This window comes from Amblyomma mixtum, chromosome 2 (assembly GCF_055824585.1).
Source record: "Amblyomma mixtum isolate Tamu chromosome 2, ASM5582458v1, whole genome shotgun sequence".
NCBI classification, from domain to species: domain Eukaryota; kingdom Metazoa; phylum Arthropoda; class Arachnida; order Ixodida; family Ixodidae; genus Amblyomma; species Amblyomma mixtum.
In genome coordinates, this window is record NC_143013.1 from 310,670,916 (window position 1) to 310,690,963 (window position 20,048).

Genomic DNA, 20,048 nt, shown 5'->3' on the forward strand with positions numbered 1-20,048 from the left:
ACTGCAGAGAACATGTAGAGATTAGGATGCAGAACACAAGATCTACTCATATAAGAACATTTAGGATGTCCTTTTGGTCATGATTGCTGCTCACTAAGAAAAGACAACCTAGCTTAGCTTAGCAGATGGTTTCTTTTGCAACAAAAATCTCCTGAAACTCTCGTGAAATTTAAACAATGGCACCGTCAATTTCACTGTGTGTGCGACCAGTACAGTGGAGGCCTTTCCCGTGAACAAAAAAAAATGTCGACGATTGCAATAATCGGTATTGCAAAATTCTAAGCGCAGCTCTTCATGCATTTTCATGCCACCTGCCATGTGTCACGCTGCTAGCCACCCAATGAGATCTTCCCATGGCAGCCACCTTCCAGTTGTCTATTCCTCCACTTTCGCTGTGGCAAATGGCGTTTCGCTCTGCTACTACCTGCCAATGCGCCACCTGTCACATGCCTACACAAGCCACCTGTCAGGTGGTGTGTTATGCTGACTGCGATGCGAAACGCAGGGCTGCACTCCGGAAATGTGTAATTGCACGCAACACATTGAATGTGCTGTAAAAAACGAATTCCAGTCTCTGGAAACAAATGGATGATTTAGAAAATCTTGTTCGGTCCCTCTTCAAAACGACGGTCAGTAGCGCCAGGAAATTGCAGTAATCACAGTTTCCCACTTATGGCGCTCCTCGCCCCCATATTGCAATGCTAGGTAAATTATGTTCAATTTCATTTCCATTTTTCCTGTGCTTTTGTGGCAAACAGTGGTGTAGAGAAAGATGCCACTGAAGAAAAATTTAAATTCAAGTGGGTGCAATTGCAAGATCACCACTGATGCTGCGCGGGACAGAGGTATTCGGCTCCTTGGTATTGGGTAAAGCAAGATGGAAGACACGGGAACGAATTGCAAGAGTTGGTAATTGCAGGGTAAAAACATGTTTGAAAAGGGAGCATAGTCATTGTCATCAACTAGGTAGATCTGACCAACGTTACTAGAACAAAATCAGTTTCACAGCTCTGCCCGGAGAGCTGTCCCAAGTGGCGGTCGCGCGAACTAGTGGCGCTGCGATCGAGTCTTGCTCCCTCGTCGCCGCTCGGTGCGGTTCGCTGGCCCTGTTGCGCCCTTTTTAAAGAGAACGCTCGCGACAGCCGTTTTGTACTTGCGTGTCGTCCGCTTCTCGGTTAATTTTAAGGCGAAAGCCTTTAATGCCTCATACTGTCGTTAGCAGCCGTGTCGGCAGATGTGTTCTCGTTTCAGCGTCACTACTTAAAAAAAACTGTCGAGGCTGAGAATCGAACCAGGGCCTTTGGCATTTGAAGTCACTCATTTGGCATTTAAACTAGCCATTAACTCATGACTAGTTAGTTATGATTGTTTAATGACTAACTATCCAGTCATGACTGGTCAGTCATTAATCACTCATGACCTGTTAGTCATGATTGACTAGACATTCATTAACCAGTCATTACTAGTCATGACTGGTTGGTCCATCCCCAGGATTCCGGCCCATGCGCCTCGGAAAACCGGTCGCGCCATCTCGCGACAGCCGGCGGCGCGTAACTGAATGGCGATGAAAAATAAAAAATCAATATCTCGTCACGCATAACAGTTACAAGCGAGCTCTGACCCTGAGGGGTTAAATACCTCATAAAGTTTCTTTTAATAAAGTTTCATCACTGTGGCTTAAATATTGCGTTTACCCTGCGCGATGAGATATGGTCGCATGATGCCTATGACGAGGTCGCGAAAAAAACCCCACTTGTCCTCACTTGATCACTCACCGCTGCCATGATTTACAATATATCGGACTGCTCTAGGAGCTTTAGGTAGCGAAATGTCCCATCTTTTAATAGATGTAAAGTATTTTACATTTGAAAGAGGCAGAATTTTTCCCTGGCTATTTTTCTATTCATCATGCATCCTCAGCATCGGCAAGAAACGTGTGGCGCCCTCTCTTGGTGCGTTTGGCTAGGCGCACGTCTACGCTTTTTTTGCTTGCTTTAAGGAGATCAAGTCACGCCTTGTGAATGCGCGCTTTTATTAAAAGTGTCCCCATCGGATGTAGGCACACAAACATGGGCCGCTACAAGAAAGTGCTCGCCATGAATGGGTATTATAGAGGACTATAAGCAAACTCCAGAGCTTTACAGACACATTTACTATTGCAAACGCGTACAGTGGCTACTTGAGGATGAGTGATAGTGGAAATGCATGCGCTTTAACTATACAAAGCCACGAAACTTAGGTATTAGCGCATTAATCGCTACATCTTAAAGCTCAATAGCGTTCAGCTCTTCGAAAGTTTAGGCGATGCGGTCAAAATGCAGCAGGGATGCGTTGAAATCAGTGTACCTCTGTAGTCTCCTTATTGAATATAAAGCTATTTCTGTAAGGGTACAAGCCCAATCAAGCCGAATTCGTTTGGCTTCTTGCTGTACTCCTGTCATCTGTACATATATAGATGCCCATAAGCTTGTACGTTGCAAGTACTGCAGGATTCTATGCAAGAAATCTGGTGCTCCGTTTCGTGCCTGTTTCACTAACTGATTGTGCGCATTACGCAATTTGTCCAGTGTAACAATTCGTAGTGTGGTAATTCACAGCATTTCTTCTAGGTTGTTAAAGTGCCTCCAGTTATTCGATCATTCGCCGTCGCTAAGGGCTTTGCCATTGCCGTAATCGCTGCTAATTTCCGCGTTCATGTCAAAAGTGTGTGCAAACTATGAAGCGATAACGAAGAGTTCATAGAACGGCATGTTGTGAGCTATTCTGACAAATCTGCCATTTGCTGTGCAGGAAGCTACGCCTTTTCCCAAAGCTGCAACCCAGAGGCAAATCCAATTAAAATTTTATGACTATAATTTGCATTTATTTGAGAAGTAAACGCCAGCCAAATAAGTTCTTGTAGGATAACACGACGTTTCAAAGCCGGCTCTGTTTCTGCTTTAAGGCGGCAGCTGGGCGCTCCATCCGGGCCACTTGCGCAATGCGCCGCTCGCGCTGTCCATTAGCGACAGGACGCTACGTGCACGCGGCCTAGAATATGCAGTTAATTTACGCGCGTTGTAAATGTGTACAACAAAGCTTAGGCACTAGCTTGCGAGCGGCGCGAACTTGGACAACTTGCAGAATAACGAGCGCCCTCTACAATTTTCCAACCAAGAACCCTCGTACGCAGACGGCAATCTCTCATTCTTCTTCGAAAAGAGAGAGGAGAGCCGTCCCTTTATCTGTATGGGAGGGAAATTGTTGAAAGGACACAATAGAGCCGAGACGCGAAGGACAGGTGCGGGTCGAGACAGGCAGTCGTCAAGGGAATGCATCATTGTAACCTTTGCAAAGCTTTCCTTTACACTCTACCTCGAAAGCTGGCAATGTCTGGCGGGGCTTCAGGTTCACGCAGATTTGTGGGGCGCCCCGCACACCTTTTCGAAGAAGGACACAGTGCAGGGCTGCTGACTCATCTCCCCTCGCGGTTAAACCCTTCATGCAGCATTGCAGGAAGCGAAAACGTGTCTGTGAACGAGGGTTCTTGGTTGGAAAACATCTTCCTGTTAGTCAGCTTTCCCGCAGTTTTGCAAGTTGTCCAATGGACAACTTGCAAACAAAGCTTCCCCGTCTTTTCTGCCGGTCGCTTTCCTTCGTACTTTTCCCGCTATCCTCTCCCTGTGACTTCCGCCGGCTCTGAATTCCGTGAATTCCACCGGCTGCAGCTCTCGTGCTTCCTTTTTGTATTTTTTTGTCAGTAAACGATTACTACTACTTCTTGAAGGTGCGACTGCGGGCGCGTTGCGGAGCCTTTTTTAAGCCCACATAAGGTCGACCGCAGGGTCATGGAGCTTATACCGTGGATGTAGGAAAAGGGAGTTATTCCCAGAAAACATTCAACATTCTCCTCCGTCATGACTCAAGTAGAAGGCTTCTGCGCAGTTTGGTTCGGTTTCCACCACAATAGTGCCGTCAAAGTCACCCCTGTGGTGGCATGGCTGGGAAGTACGGCCACTGCGCTTCTGTTCATTTGCTTGACATAAGCTTTGTGCTGCTTCACTCTTTCCGTCATATTGTTGGTGTCCCCAGCCTAAGCCTCGTTTACATGAACCGGACTGCGGTAGATCGAATCGGGGGGTCAAGTTGTGTAAGGTCAGCCCGACTCGACGATTGCGTGTTTACATGAACTAGATTTTAGCGAGTCGAGACCGGTTCAACTGCAGCGACACCAAGCGTCGAGCAGCGCAGCGGGTGAGGGCAGTGGCAGCCTCCAAGATTGCGGCCCGGCACCGCTGTCTCGCAGGCGCGATGGCGCAAGCGTAAAAGCAGGATCGTAATTTATGCTCTCCACTCCCGCTAACCCGACTCTTCGTCTGTATCCGGTTTACGTGCTATCTTCCGTTGGAATTGAGCGAGTCAACCCTCCCCCCCCCCCCCCCCCCCCCTTCAGCGGAGTTGACTGGACTCACTTCCTCGACTCCCGGAACCGACTGTGCGGTGTTTACATGAAACCAGTAACCGGTTTTCAACTGAATTCCTCAACTAAACCCCTTCAAGTAAACGCCGCTCTAGACACCATGCACTCGAGCAGGGTTTTTGCGTACCACGCCTTGCATCTTTTCTGTAGGACGATGGGTCTTCGGGACAGGGGAGGAGGCGCCTGATAATGATGTCCGGCTGGTACCCAGTTTCCACCGCTTCCTTTCCGCGAATGCTGGCCAATGTTTTGCTGACGCCTTTTACGTACAGATTGCATACGCGTTTTTGCTCCTGGCGTGTACTTAGCCTACGCGTAGAATTGTTTTCGTTGCGTTTTTTCCCATAAGGATGTTTTCTTTTGTTGACAAGCGCCATGGAACAGTGTTTTCTTCTACATAAGGTTAGGTGAAAGACATTTTTCGAGTCAATTCACCTCAGAGAAACCACGAAAAAATTTGTATGCATTGGAAAGCGATAGGTACCCGGGGGGCACTGGGAATCGAACAACCGAACCGCCCGCGAACCGCATGCTAAAAGCACTGCTATCGCTGATTTTAAAATAAATAAGGAAGAATTGGGCATCGCTTTCAACCTAAACTTGCTTGAATTTCACGCTACCCTTCCGACACAACTCTTTGACAATATGTTCCTCTCAGAAAGGCTATGACAACGCGACACAAGATTCGCAGAATTAAATGGATGACGAACACAGGGAGAAATGGGCGTTATTTTCAAGAGGTACGTAGGTGACCGGTTGCGGGGGTAAGGGGGAGGAGAGAGCAAAGGGCAGTAGGGAGAGGGTGCTGTCTCCTGCTGTACCTTTGTGTGCGCCTTTATCTTTTTCCCCTTTTACTTCTCCTCGAGCCGTGGACCGCAGGCCGCGAATTCTTCTAAAATGCGCTGTTTTTTTTACTTCCGACGCTGAAGAACGACAAAGCTGGCGCGTCTGCCAAACCGGTCCTGAAAGGTCTCATGCATGAACGCATCCTTGCCGGCTCACGTAAAAAAAAAAACCCTTACAGCTGCTAATGTGCCACTCCTGACTGAAGCGGTCAAACATTTCCCAAAAATCCCATCAGAGTTTTTGGAGAGAATCAGTTGCATTCTCTGACGTCCTGGTTACGCAGGACTGTCACCAGCTTTGCGAAGAGAGCAGTGCAAGGCAAAAAGAGTGGCACAAAAAGAAATTTTGGTCCATTTGTCGTGGCTACGGCAAATGCGAATTAGATGTGTTAGCACTGCGGTTTCGATATTCGAATCCGCTGATCACGGCTGCAAGTTGATGCAGAAGATACCCAAAGCACAGCGCGAGAGACGGGTAGTTTAGGACACGGGATGTTCGGCTGCGGTGATGTAAGAGCGAGTGCTGTGGTGCTGAGGTGTGTCGTATTACGTGTCATGTCGATCTGCTACTGTTTTCCATATGGTTTGAACACGGTTCATGTACATAGAACAAAAGGCAGTGATGTAGTGGTCTGATGCAGTGGCCAGCAAAACTAATCTATACGCGCCGTCCGGATTCGCAACCCACTCGGTCCGTAAGGTATTTTCGTTTAGTTAATTTTATTTAAGGTCAAGAAAACTCCAGACATACAGACGGACCTAGGCGAACACTAAGAAGCCTCAGCACCGAGTAAAAAAAAAAACTTTGATCGCATCAGGTCGCTGTTGTTCCACTGCCATGTGGAGCTAGACCTTTCTGCGGCCACGTAATTGGTGGAAGCTTCGGAAACCACGTGTCCTCAGCCTGTGTGTCAAGAAACCAGCCGTAGTGCGTTTATTTTTTCTTTTCTCACCCAGCGTGTTCAAGGCGGGCTGACTGTGCGGCTGCCCCCCGTGCTCCCTTTGTTGGCGTGCAGGAAAAGGAAAAGTCGGGTCGCGGCTAACAGGGCTCTGTGCCTTCTTCGTGCGATTTCGAGCGATGATTTGTCAAAAATTACTGCAAGTATACACATAACATAAGACATGACTAAACGTCCCATAAGCGGCACAGAACTTTTTCGAGACAACGGAACAAGATTTTGCTGCGATAATCAGAGAGCGGAGCCCTAAAAGCCTGACAGTTGCTATCATTAACAACATGGTCGGGAAGGTATCCAAACTGTGAAGGATGAGGTAAATGGGATAGTTGGTTCAGAAGCAACAAAACTTTCCACCACACCAGCACTTCTCAGCATGAGGGGTTGTTTTAATAAATATTTTGTGTATTGGAGCTCCACAATACTGGTATTACTGCAACAAAATGGCGATATTTCTACTTCACAGCTGCATCAGAATGCACATTTTTCGTTCCATAGTTGCCCCAGAACGCCCATTTTTGTTCTCCAAAAGCTTTTAAAAAAAAACATATTTTGGCCATTCCAGCACTGTTGTCAGCGCTCCGTCACTCAGTCGCTAGCTTTCGTTGCAAGCAGTCTCAGTCACCGGAAGCAGGACTCCGAAAGTTCGCGAACAATGCTGAAACGGTGAGCGCAAGCGGCGCCTATGTGTTGATCCTGCGTGAACTGAACGAAGCCTTCAACGGTGGGCAGAGTCACGCGCGATCTTGCGATGCCACCATTATTAGGAAGTGCGCGCCCACGAAGTCAAAACCGCCAGACGCAAGAAACAGCAAAAACAAAGAAGGTGCCATTTGGGCATTCGAATGCCAGTTCAGCGTCAATACATTCGGCTTTACGTGTTTGGCCAGTGAAATGCAGACTAATACCCGTGCCACACGGACAGATTTAATGCCATTAAGTGCTTACTGCCTTAAGTTTAATGGCATTCGTGTGGTGCCACACGCATAAATTTAATGGCATTAGCCTTACTGCCATTCGCGACCTACTGAGTTCGCCACAACTCATTCGCCCGTGCAATGTGTACTCTCGTTCCCATTCCACACGCAGAAAAGCGTGCAGCTTTGTTAGTAACAACTTCCTAGCCAGTAGGAAATGGTTGATTCTTAACTTTCAGTCAGATGAGGCATCTATATCGCATTTTCGTTGCAAAGAGAGCCATTTTAACCAGCCTTATTGACAGGTACTCTCGACTTATGTGCTGACATGTGAGTTTATGGCTACTTTTTCGACTTGTAAAGCAGGAACAGCCGTATTTTCTGGAAAGTCGTTTTCACATTACATTTGAACAACATTCCCGATATATTATACTCATTAGGAATGTTTATATTCAGATGAAACTTTTGACCACCTTGCAAGCGTTATCGTCATCGCCACTTTCGATAATGGCATTAAATGTGGACGTGTAGCACCAACTCCAAAAATAATGTCATTAACAAACTTAAGGCCTTAAGCATTTACTGCCATTTCTTGTGCGCGTGTGGCACGGGTATAAGACGCTGCCAGGTAAGCTGTAGGTACTCTGAGCAGCTCCGTTTTTCATAGTGAGGCGGGGCTAACCAAAGTGCAAGCGCAGAATAGAAGGCTTGATGATCGATACAACTCATGAACGGTACGACGAATACACCCTATGGCTTCACCGATTGGCATGACGCCGTGACACCTTGTACCTGTCAGCCTGTCATCACGAGTTTTTGCACGTTAAATGGGATTACTGAGGATTAGGCAGATTAAACACGACGATAGCGAAACCCGGCAGACGGCATTTGACAGAAGGCCTCCTTTCAGCGGAATTTGTCGATTACGGTTCTTGAGTTCTATTCGACAATTTTGACTTTCTCAGCTTCTCAGATTATCGGCTCTTGAAAAAAAGTATAATATGTGATTAACGTAAATTAAACCAAGCATAAAAAAATGGAGTTCCAGAGCTACGTGAAACCACCCACAGAGTGTTTCCCGTCGTATGGTCCTCCTCAGAGTATTTTATAAATTCCGATCAATTAGTTAATTAGGTAAGATTAATTATGCTAAATTTTAAACATTCACTTTAGGTTAACGTGCCTTTTGTTAAGTGGTAGAGGAGAGTTACGAAAGAACCGATCAAGTTTTTTTGTAGGAGCGTGTCTTCTACGTGGTTCTTTCTTCAAGTTTTTTTTTAAAAAGCCCGCGAAATATGAAAACATCACGTGTTTTCTCTCTTGCGCTACCGTACTGTCGCGTTGCAAGCCAGCTCTGAATGAACGAAGCGTGTGCGCTCACCGTGGCCAAGTAAGCGGCCGGGGCGTAGTTCGACGGGCTGCAAAATTATGAACAAAAAAAAAAAGGAAGACTACACTGGAATACACGACTTCACTACTTTCACTTCATTTTTTGGTTTGCCTGCGCGATGTCTCATAAAAGCCCTATCGCAATTGGCAGATCACGCCGTGCGCTTTCCATGCTGGAAGAATGTGCTGATCGCACTTTCAAGATTATGCTAAGAGCGGCGTCGACTGCTCACTTCCAGAAGGTGAGCGCGCACGCTTCATTCAGAACGCGCTTGGCAGCGCTACAATGCAGTAGCGCAAGAGCGCAATGAAGTGTTTTTTCTTTTTCATATTTAGCGAGCATTCCATGAAAACTCGAAAAAAGGGCCACGTACGTTGCTACAAAAAACTGGATCGGTTCTTTCGTAACGCCCCTGTACAACTTAACAAAATGCACGTTCCCTTACAGTAAACGTTAAAATTATGTATAATTGATCTTAAATAAGTAACTAATTAAGCGAAAATAAGAAATACTCTGAGGAGCGCCACACAGTGAGCAACAACATGTCGTTGGTTTCACCTGGCTACGCAGCAACCCTTTTTTTTTAATCTTTGGTTCAAGTTCCGTGAAACACCCTGAATAGATTTGGCCTGTAATTGCGTCTATCTGGAATGAGGCAGGGGCCCTTGTGCTTGCCTCGTCCTCTGGAATAATGACACACGCACCCTATGGCGCCTCTTGGAAAGCGCTTGGGTGCTTTATTTCGTTGCTAAGGCGTTTCACTAAAAAATCTAGGGTTCCGTGTTTTCAGTATTTCTTTTTTTTTTCCATTTGGGGGTTATATGGGGTTTATTTTTTCTCTTTGGTTCGATGATTTTCGCTTTCTACTTTCAATGCCGGAGAGAAACCGGCGTTTATCGGGATAGGTGTTGTAAAGCGGCTGTATAGTTACTGGAGAAAATATAGCGCACCTGAATTTTTTCATTAAACACATACCAAACACCCTACCCAATGAATTAATGCCCAAACGAGTAAAAATAAAAGAGAAATGCTATGACAGCAACGGAACGCTGTACGACGTAAGGTTATTCAAAATTTTGGCACGAATGTAGTTGGGAATACTGCCACCGCATTGAGCCTCTGCCAGTGATGGCATCGCTTGGATTGTCTGTAGTGTATGTAGTACATACGCACGCAAATACTTGGAACGACGAACGCACGGCGCCGGATTTTCTCGTAATGGAACTATAAGGCTTTAAAGAGTATAAAATGTTATATTTACACGTAGTGAAAAAAAATGGACACGTACATTGAGAGATTTGTCAGCCATCGGAAGAATGCGGCCAGAAAGCACACGTTTTACATTTGCGCTTGATGGGGGGATGGCAAGAAAATCAAGAGATGGTTTTAACAAGACCGGCCATTCTTTACAGCGCGCTCTCCATATGCTGTGAAAGCAAACGTCAGCAGATGTAATTTTGAACAGCGATTATTCTGAGATCCTTCTTTCAAAAACGGGTGGTCTGCAGAGCTCACAACAGGCGAAAATAATCCATTAAAGACTTCTTTGTCATCAATTCCTGCTCTATGGGCGGGTCCACAACTTGCACTTGATGCCAGAAGTCATCGCTATCAAGTGAGTTTTCGCGGAAGCTGCGCATATATTTCTCGCGGACTTCATAGCTTGTCGAGTAGCGAATATATCGGTCTTCGCACCAAACGCTGACCATTCAGGAAGGTATTGACCAGTGAAGGTGCAGGCTAGATGAACCAGGATTGAGTACACGCAGCAGACAAGTGCCTCCTCTGATTCCAATGATTTTATTGCTGTGTTTATTGCTTCGATGTTCTATACCACGCGATTACACTCCACAAAAACTATATATACAGTCATGTCTTCGGGGATAGCGAGTACTGCTAGCAGGTTCTCGAGCTTTTCACCTTTTGTTTGATTGCTCTCCAGAAACCAAGAACATGAATGAACGCTAAAAAAAAAGTACCAGCTCTCAGGGGAGCCACAGTGGCAAGTTGCCAAACTGGCAATGAGAGAGACGTGCAGGCAATGTGAAAATCCCGCCGTATTCCCCTGGAGCCTGTAAGCACTGCTGAGCCGAAAGAGCAGAAGATTTTGTCGGGTGGGGAGCTTGTCCTAGGTACTCTCGTGTCCTGTTGCGTTCCTCGCTACAGGAAACTTATGCCTGACCTACACACTTGAAAACCGTCACGCTGGTTAAGAGAAGACAAAGGAACGCGACAACAGAATTTGGTTTCGATTGAAAGGAATGGTACCAAGGACAGTTCAGTGCGGCTGTGTTCCGGGTGAACTAGAGAAAAAAAGTAGAGTACATTTCTTCACTTGAAACTGGCATTCTTTTCTTCAAGGACGGCTGAAAATAAGTGTTCATTGGTTTTCCAGCATTCATATCAAAATGCCGCGGGGGTCGTTTTTCGGAGTTTAACGGAGTTTAACGGAGTTTAACGGATACCGAAAACACGGCATCTCTACTTGTAACAGGGTTAGTTGGTGCGATTGCAATGTTAGAACTACGCTCACTTCAATAAACCGGCCTACACGGATTCGTGTACTACCAGTACGTGTGGGTCTTTGTTCTGTACAGTCCAGCCAGCGCAGCTCTAACGCAATATGTTTTCCTCTTTCCGACTTTCTACGGGAGCCAGATCAATTTCAGCTTAACTTCCACACTTTCACGCAGCTGCTGCGCGGCTTCTAGAACGGATATGATAAAACGTTCCGCTGACAAACCACTTGCCCGAGTGCCTGGCATACCGAAGTTTACCAAACATGAACCGATGCTGCAAGCAGTACAGCGACGGCGTACGCCGAACGGGCGCCGAAAAAGGGCATGCACCTCCATGTTCTTGGTGCTGGCTGGCTCCCCCTCTGAAGCCGACGGAAGTAATTTCGAGCCGTGAAGAAAAGAGGTTGGGTGCTGTAATGATCGGAGGCCCAGCCAGCGGAGAACGACGAGACAGTCAGGCGCCATCAGGTATGCGGCCAAAAGCGGTGCTGTTTTTCGGAGAAGATGCAAGGAAAAGGGTGCCTGGCGCGGCTTCTGGCGGCGGCGTCGGCGGACAAAGGCTATAATCCCCTTCGCCGGCGATGCTGACTGCAGTTCTGGTGCCGAACTGCGCTCCTGGGGACTGGCAGCGGAAACAGGCGAGCCAGTCCGGCGTCATCAGGCTACTGCTACGGAAAGCGCTGCTGTTCGGGGGAGACAAAAGAGACACTGCGTGGGGCAGCTTCTGGCGACGGCGTCGGCGTACACAAAGGCGTCTAATCCCTTCGCCGGGAAGGCTGAGCGTGGTGCTTCTCCCGGACTGCCCGTGGACTGCCCGACGAGACCCAGTGGCGACGACGGCGGAGCGGCGGCGCCGCTAACTCAATGCCCGCGTGCGCCCTGGGCAGCAGACAAAGCAGAGGGGCGACACGGCTAATTTGTCCCTGAAGAGGTCACCGTTGTGAGCGGTCAGCGCTCGCGTCCCCATCGATCAAGCTCATCACACAGCAGCAACGACCTTTGGGCCTGGTCAAACAGTTCGCGACTGAGAGACGCCATGTTCCTCCTTGCCCGTGTGTGTGTGTGTCTGTGCGGTGTGCGCGATCACGTGGGGAGGGCGGAGCCTAAGAAGACGCTAGCAGCCCATTGGACGCTCACCCAGAGATCAGATTCCCTAGCTGGGTGCCTGGGGAATCTGAACTGCATTTAAGCAGCAATCTGCGGTGTGCCAGGATCATCTTCCCCCATTTTCTGACTTTGGTCTCCTTGCTACTGTACAAAATGTAAAATAAACCTTCAAGCTTGAATATTCCTCCCGAAGGCTTCCCTCCGTAGTCTGGCTGCTTCGCCCTAATGCGGTGAAGACCCTGGTCCCGATCCCCGAGCACATCAACTGGTTGGCAGCTGTGGGATGGTCTGCGCGGCGTCCTGGCTCCGGTATGGGTAAGTTCACGGTCTTGTCTCTTTTTGAGTTTTGCCAGGTTGTACATCTTTGGAATTTGTAAACCTAGGTAATGGAATGTGGCTCCAGAGATTGCCTGGGAATCTTCTCTGACCACTAGTAGAGACTAGCCGTCGCTTGGGGAGCAGACATGGACTGGAAAAAGCTGCGCAAACCGGACCTGGTTTTGATATGCGGGAAATTGGGCATCGATTGTGGGTCTATCCGTAGGAAACCGCTCTTAATTGAGGCAATTGAGGCAAGCGGTGCAGACGCGGAGGAGATAGTCGGATGTTGGGAGTACATTCGGGAGGAATTAGAGAACGCACGGGAACAAAAAAAGCGAGACGATGAAGAAAAGAGGAAGCTTGAAGAGCAAATGGAGATCGAGAAAAAACGGCTCGATGAAAAGCGGGAAAGGGAGCTGCGGGAAATCACACGTCAACTTGACCTCGTAAGAATGAAAATAATTCGATCTAGGTTAAGTGTTTTCCGAACAGGCGGTAATATCGGGACTTTGCTTGAAAAGTTTGAAGGAATTTGTACGGAGGAGCAGCTGGACCAGGGTTATTGGTCAATAATGCTGCTGGGTGTCCTCCCGTGTGAAGTCGCGAACATATTAGCGCGCCTGTCGGAAGAGGATGCGAAAAACTACGCGAAAGCGAAAAGTGCGCTCCTCCGGCGCTTTGGAATTACCGCAGAGGTCGATCTCGAAAGCCAAAGTGAATGTGGTCAGGTACACCACGACAGTGTCAGCGAGCGACTTAGGAGCTCCGCTCAGTCGCCGGAAGACACGGCAGCTGCTCAGAAGTGCCGGGAAGGGGCAGATTTGGTCCCAGAAAGAAGGGTCACTTCGGCAGCGAGGACCGAGGACTTCGGTCAAAATTCTAGCAAACAGTGCAGATCCGCAAGCCGCGAGGGCTCGAGGGATAGTGTAAGCACTAAGGCTAGGAATGAGGAAAAGTGCCGACCCGCAAGCCGCGAGGGCTCGGGAGATATTGTAGGCACTAAGGCTAGCGAAAAGTGCATGTCCGCAAGCCGTGAGGGCTCAGGGGATAATGTGGGCACTAAGTCTAGCAGTAAGGAAAGGTGCATCTCGGCGGTATTGAGCCCAGAGGAGAGTGCACTTTCCGGGAAGAAGGCGGTCGTCTCTAACCCTGAGGCAGATGCTCTGTTGAGAAGTGAGGTTGATTGCTGCGATCGAGAGGGTAGCACACAGGACAAAAACGCTACGTTAGGCGAACAGCGTGGTTCAGGTCCAGTTGCAGGCCAGGGCAAGCTCGAACAGCAAGCCTCGGGAGAGCAAGCTATGCTCAGGAAAGAGTAAAGTGCCGATCAGACAATCAGATACTGTGACAGATACTGTGAGCACATGTAGTTTTTGGATGCTCGTTTTTAAATTTTTGCAGCGGGTCCTGCTCGGGCGTGGGAGACGCGCGGCCGGGTTGCGGAACAAATCAGCGTCGCGTGGCGTCTGGAGCCCGAAGAGGTGAACGCGCGCGTGAGCCCTTCGGCTTTTGTCAGGTCTCGGCGGCTGAAGCTACTGTCAGTCTGCGACCGCGCCGAGCGCGGCTGAAGAATAGGACCCTTCGCGTCGCGACGGGGGTAGTTAGCAGATTCCAAGAAAGAGTCTCTGCTGTTTGCTTTTTCTTTTTTTTTGCTGCTACCGAAAAAGTTGTGAGCACATGTAGTTTTTGGATGCTCGTTTTTAAATTTTTGCAGCAGTGGTCTTGCATTACTTTTAATGCTAATTGTTTGAGAATGCACAGGTAGTGCTTATGTACAGCAGCGTCCGCTGCCACGCGGAAATGCTGGAAAGACGGGCCATTGTAGGACACTGGCATAAGCGCCGGGAGCAACTTTGTTTTAAGGCATTAAAGATATTAATGACTTGGGCTCCGATATTGAGGAAAGCTTTGCCAGGTTAAGCAAAGGTGACGGCACTATGCGGTCATGCAAATGAGGGGAGGTAAGCACGCTCGTAATTCTAGTGGTAATTACGAGTTGTACTCCATTACAAAGAGGGCGAGAAAACTGAAACGCAAGGGCCTCAGCACGCGTTTTCTCCGTGGCCCTGTTGGAAGTACTTAAGTTCCCGAGAGAAAAAGTTTGGATTTGTTTCTCCGCATTTGCATCTCCGAAGCGTCACCATTTTGTTCTCTTTGTCGTCTAGTTGGAGCGGTTTTCTTTGTTCAAAATTAGGAAGCGAGTGTCTTCCAGTACAAAAGAAAACACAAAATTTGCTCAACTAGGTCCGATAGGCCAGCTTTCCAGGCGTGCGCTTTCGAGGCGAAGGCTGTGTTGGGTATCGAAATTTACAGCCTTTGTTTTAACCTTATCCGAAAACCTGGCAGTTCTCTGAGGTTGGCCGTGTGCTGCCCTGCTGGAGGTATGGGCTTAGCGTAGGCCTGATCACTAATGCTCCGTTTCGAGGACCACTGCAAGATGTGCAGGGCTTCCTGGCCGACCTGTCGAGCAGAAGGACTCGGACACTGACGTACATTCGTGGTGCACCGATCAGCTGCAACCACTTCGTGACGTCTTCTTGGCGGCGGACGGACTGTAATGATCGGAGGCCCAGCCAGCGGAGAACGACGAGACAGTCAGGCGCCATCAGGTATGCGGCCAAAAGCGGTGCTGTTTTTCGGAGAAGATGCAAGGAAAAGGGTGCCTGGCGCGGCTTCTGGCGGCGGCGTCGGCGGACAAAGGCTATAATCCCCTTCGCCGGCGATGCTGACTGCAGTTCTGGTGCCGAACTGCGCTCCTGGGGACTGGCAGCGGAAACAGGCGAGCCAGTCCGGCGTCATCAGGCTACTGCTACGGAAAGCGCTGCTGTTCGGGGGAGACAAAAGAGACACTGCGTGGGGCAGCTTCTGGCGACGGCGTCGGCGTACACAAAGGCGTCTAATCCCTTCGCCGGGAAGGCTGAGCGTGGTGCTTCTCCCGGACTGCCCGTGGACTGACCGACGAGACCCAGTGGCGACGACGGCGGAGCGGCGGCGCCGCTAACTCAATGCCCGCGTGCGCCCTGGGCAGCAGACAAAGCAGAGGGGCGACACGGCTAATTTGTCCCTGAAGAGGTCACCGTTGTGAGCGGTCAGCGCTCGCGTCCCCATCGATCAAGCTCATCACACAGCAGCAACGACCTTTGGGCCTGGTCAAACAGTTCGCGACTGAGAGACGCCATGTTCCTCCTTGCCCGTGTGTGTGTGTGTCTGTGCGGTGTGCGCGATCACGTGGGGAGGGCGGAGCCTAAGAAGACGCTAGCAGCCCATTGGACGCTCACCCAGAGATCAGATTCCCTAGCTGGGTGCCTGGGGAATCTGAACTGCATTTAAGCAGCAATCTGCGGTGTGCCAGGATCATCTTCCCCCATTTTCTGACTTTGGTCTCCTTGCTACTGTACAAAATGTAAAATAAACCTTCAAGCTTGAATATTCCTCCCGAAGGCTTCCCTCCGTAGTCTGGCTGCTTCGCCCTAATGCGGTGAAGACCCTGGTCCCGATCCCCGAGCACATCAGTGCTCTGAAGGGCAACTCGAACCGCGAAAAGTTCTGGGAACCTGATAGAGCTTCAAGCCATAAAGAAAAGAGTCGCCGAGAGCTCCGCTGTCCTCTGAATGTCGTAAACCGGACCCCGCTTCCTACGCGTGCGCGAGCGCCCGTGCGTTCCGGTGGTGGTCCGGTGACGTCTCCTATAGTGCGCATGCTTATACCGGTTCTGTGGTATTCCAAGAGCGCCCACCTTGAGCGCGTACGCCAAAGAAGGGCCCTTGGAGCACACTTTCAGCATATCGAGTGCCCTCAACAATTTTTCAACCGAACATTCTCGTTCGAAAAATGAGGGGGGAGATGTCCCTTTGTCAATATAAGACAGAAGTTGTGGAAAGGATGTGAGGAGCGGGTCGGGACAGGTACTTGTCACGAGAACGCATCATGGTAACCTTTCGGCAACTTCTTTTTACACTATCTCGATGGCTGGAGGCGTGCGTCGAGGCTTCAGGTTCCGGCATATTAGGGAGCAGCCCCCCTCACCTTCTTCCAAGAACGACACAATGGAGGGCTACTGTATCATCCCCCTTCGCGCTAACCCCTTGAGCCAGGCGAGCAGGAAGTGGAAACGCGGTCTGTGAACGAGGGTTCTTGGTTTGAAGAGACCTTCATGAAAATAAGCTTTCCTGCAATTCTGCAAGTTGTCCATTTACTTCAGACACAATGAATGCCGGCACGTCGAGAGTATGCTAGGGTGCGTCAGCGGACATCAAGGCCGCCAAGCGACCCACAGCGAAAGCGGGTATCTTCCACGGAGCTGCCTTCGTTGCCTGCATTCTCAGTGCACGCTCTGCGACGTATTAACATCGACAGCTGTTGAGGGCATGTTTCTCGGTTGTGCATCGTCGGTGTTGGTGTTGATGTCTGAGAGGTACGAGCACAGTTACATCACGAGTGAAAGAATAGTGAGGCCATGCGTATTGAAAGCAATATGAAAATGAATGGCAATAAGAAATACGAATTTCATCACCTGAAATCTCGCGTTCTACAGCGGTAATCACGTCCTGTGATTTTTGCATTCTACTCTGAGCGTTTTATTTTTGTTTTTGATATAGTGACATTGGAGCCTCGACGCTTTGTCGTCGCCAGATGATCTCTGGAGAAACGGAAAGTTTGCTACATTCGACTGGTTTCTAGCCACACAAGGAGAGAACACGCGGTTTTTGAAGCTTTGACCAATTACGTGGCCGCTGAAAGGTCTCGTCCGTTCCCAATGGTTTGTTTTATTTGATACTGCACACAAGCCATAATAACACTGTGCACGCACGTTTAATGAGAAGGAACGAAGTAAAGGCTCTAGGAAAAGCCTTTCAGCATGCCGTATTTTTCAGTAAGTGAGCAGACGAGAACCACGGCCACTCGGTGATGCGGTTCCATCGAGCGGCCGTTTTTTTGTCAACCGCCACCTCCACAAACTGGTAAAACAACAGCCAGCTGACGGGGTCGCATTTTTTGGTGCGGCACTAAGGCTTGAATTCTCGATTTCGACGTGGTCTGTCGTATGTCTGAAGCCTGCTTCACGTGAAATAAAATAATCGAAAATGTTTTGCGGCCGCGAGTGGGTTTCGAACCCTGGCCAGCGCGAACAGATCAATTTTAGACAACTACATCACCGCAACCGAGCATCCCGCATGCATCTTAAACTACCAGTCTCTTGCGCTGTGTCTTGGATATCATTTCTTCAACAGCATCCGTGCGCAATGGATCCGAACACCGCAACCGCAGTGAAAACCGGAGTGCGGGCGCACCTGCGCATGTCGAGTAACCGCGCTAAATCGTCCGAAATTTGTTTTTGTGCAACTCTTCGTACCACGCCATGACCACGCGCTCTGGTTTTAACAAAGCTGGTGGAAGTCCTTAAGCTGGTGGAAGGCATTAAAGAATGTAACTGATCCTCTGCAAAAGCTCTGATGTCATTTTTGGGAGATTTCTTTCGCGCATGGAGTGACCCTTCGCCAGGACTGACACATTACGGGTTGTAAGTTTTTTTTTTTTTTATGAAAGCCTAGAGACAAGAGTGCGTTCATGTATGAGACCTTTCCGGGCCGTTTTCGCAGAGGCGCTGTCTCCGTCCTGTTTCACTGTAGGGAGCAGAAAAACAGCGCACTCCAGAAGCAACCACGGTCTGCGCTCTAGGACTCGAGGAAAAGTAAAAAGGGGAAAAAAGAAAGGCAGGCAAAGGCACAAAAGGAGACCCCCCTACTGTCATTTTCTCTCCCGCCCCCTTACCACCCACGACCGATCCCCCGTTGCAAAATAACCGCTTTTAAAAAATAACAACAATTTCTCTCTACCTATGCAACAGCTCACATGAGTCACTTCATCCTTCGCCCTTCATGATACTACACCTCCCCCTTCTTCATCAGTTCCCCGCTGGAAAAAGTTGTATGATGCAATAAACTCATACAGTTTGTCATACAAATATCATATACTTATCATACGAATCATAGAAAATTATCATAGAAATGTCATACATTTCTGTAAAATTACACAGTCATCATAGAGATGTCACAGAATATCATACAAATTGTATGATATATCATAAAAATTGCACGATATTCTATGATGAAGCCTCTGTGAGGTTATTGCATCATAGACCTTTTTTTCAGTAGGGTTTGATGTTGCCAACAGTGCGTCTTGTTCTTGTTGCCTTTGTGGGAAGAACACTGCCAAAAAGTCATGTCCGAAGGGTACAGTGAAATGCAAGCAAGTTTTGATTAAGACGAAGTCAGCGAAACCTTGGCCAGTATTCTCAAAAAGGAAGGGATGTAAACTACACACAAGCCGGCCACCATTATCGGACGCCTCCTCCACCGTCCCAAAGGCAGTCATCCTAAAGAAAAGGCCTAAGGCGTGGTATGTAATACCTTGCTTCAAGTGCTTGGTGTCGTAGGCTGTGAAATATGGCGGTAAGGTGAAGCAGCACAATGCTTACGTCAAACAAATGAACGTAGAGCGAAGCGCGGTGGCCTAGCCCTTCGAGGCGTCTGTCAACAGGACTGACTTCAACAGAACCATTGTGCTCGAGTCCGAGCCAGATTTGCGCAGAACGAAAATAGTCGGCCAAGTCGGTGACGCCGCAGTGCGATTTTCTCACAGTGCTTTCACATGCAACGCGTACCCAGCGAATTCGGTCGGAGGGACACGCAAGGTTGGTCGATGTTTGCATAGGCAACCCACGATTAAGGCGGGGGTACCACGGCGGCCATCTTGGACAAGACGTTAGTTGAACCACCAGGGCGGCTCCACTTGTCCGTGGAAGCGAAAAAGCGCTCCTCCGAGACTGTCTGGTCCTCCTCTCTGCGTTACCTTGACCTCCTCTCCCTCGCGTTGTGGCAGAAGGAGGCGGTTAGTCACGGAGGGGGATAAACGCCATGACAATGACGACCGCGCTCGAACGTGTTTGGCACACGGGTACTGCTTCTTTCGTCCCTACCCACCCCTTGGCGGCCCTGCCATGGTGCCTGGCGATTCTTTTTTAGGAGGCACTATTTCGTATGTGACCTTTTGCGGGGCTAGTTGATGTGACATTGTGTTCAGTTGGAGTCAGCGCCCGTCCTGTCCGTCTTTCTGTGTGTTTTGTGTAGAATTTAGCGCTGTTTTTACTTTCCTGAACACGAAGTCTCTATATCTGTGACATTTACAGAAATTATATTTTGTTTCCATTTTTTCCAGAGTTGTACACGTTGTTTTATAGTTATTCTTTTCTCACGACCCTGACAAATATTTTGATGACTAGCAGCGGCAGCCACGGCAAGCAATATTACAAAATAAAGCTTCGTAGGTTCCACTGGCATCCATAACAAAGGGCCACAAGACATCTATGGGCTATGGCCTTCGTAAAACTATGGATGATGTCGAAATGGATGCAGCGGAATAGTAGATGACCTCTTGGTTTCAAAGGGTTGTTGCCATGCGTGTTGTCACAGCCTTTTCTGCGGTAAAAGGCGCGTGGCGCGTAGCTTGTGTGCTATTGATTCCCGTTCACCAT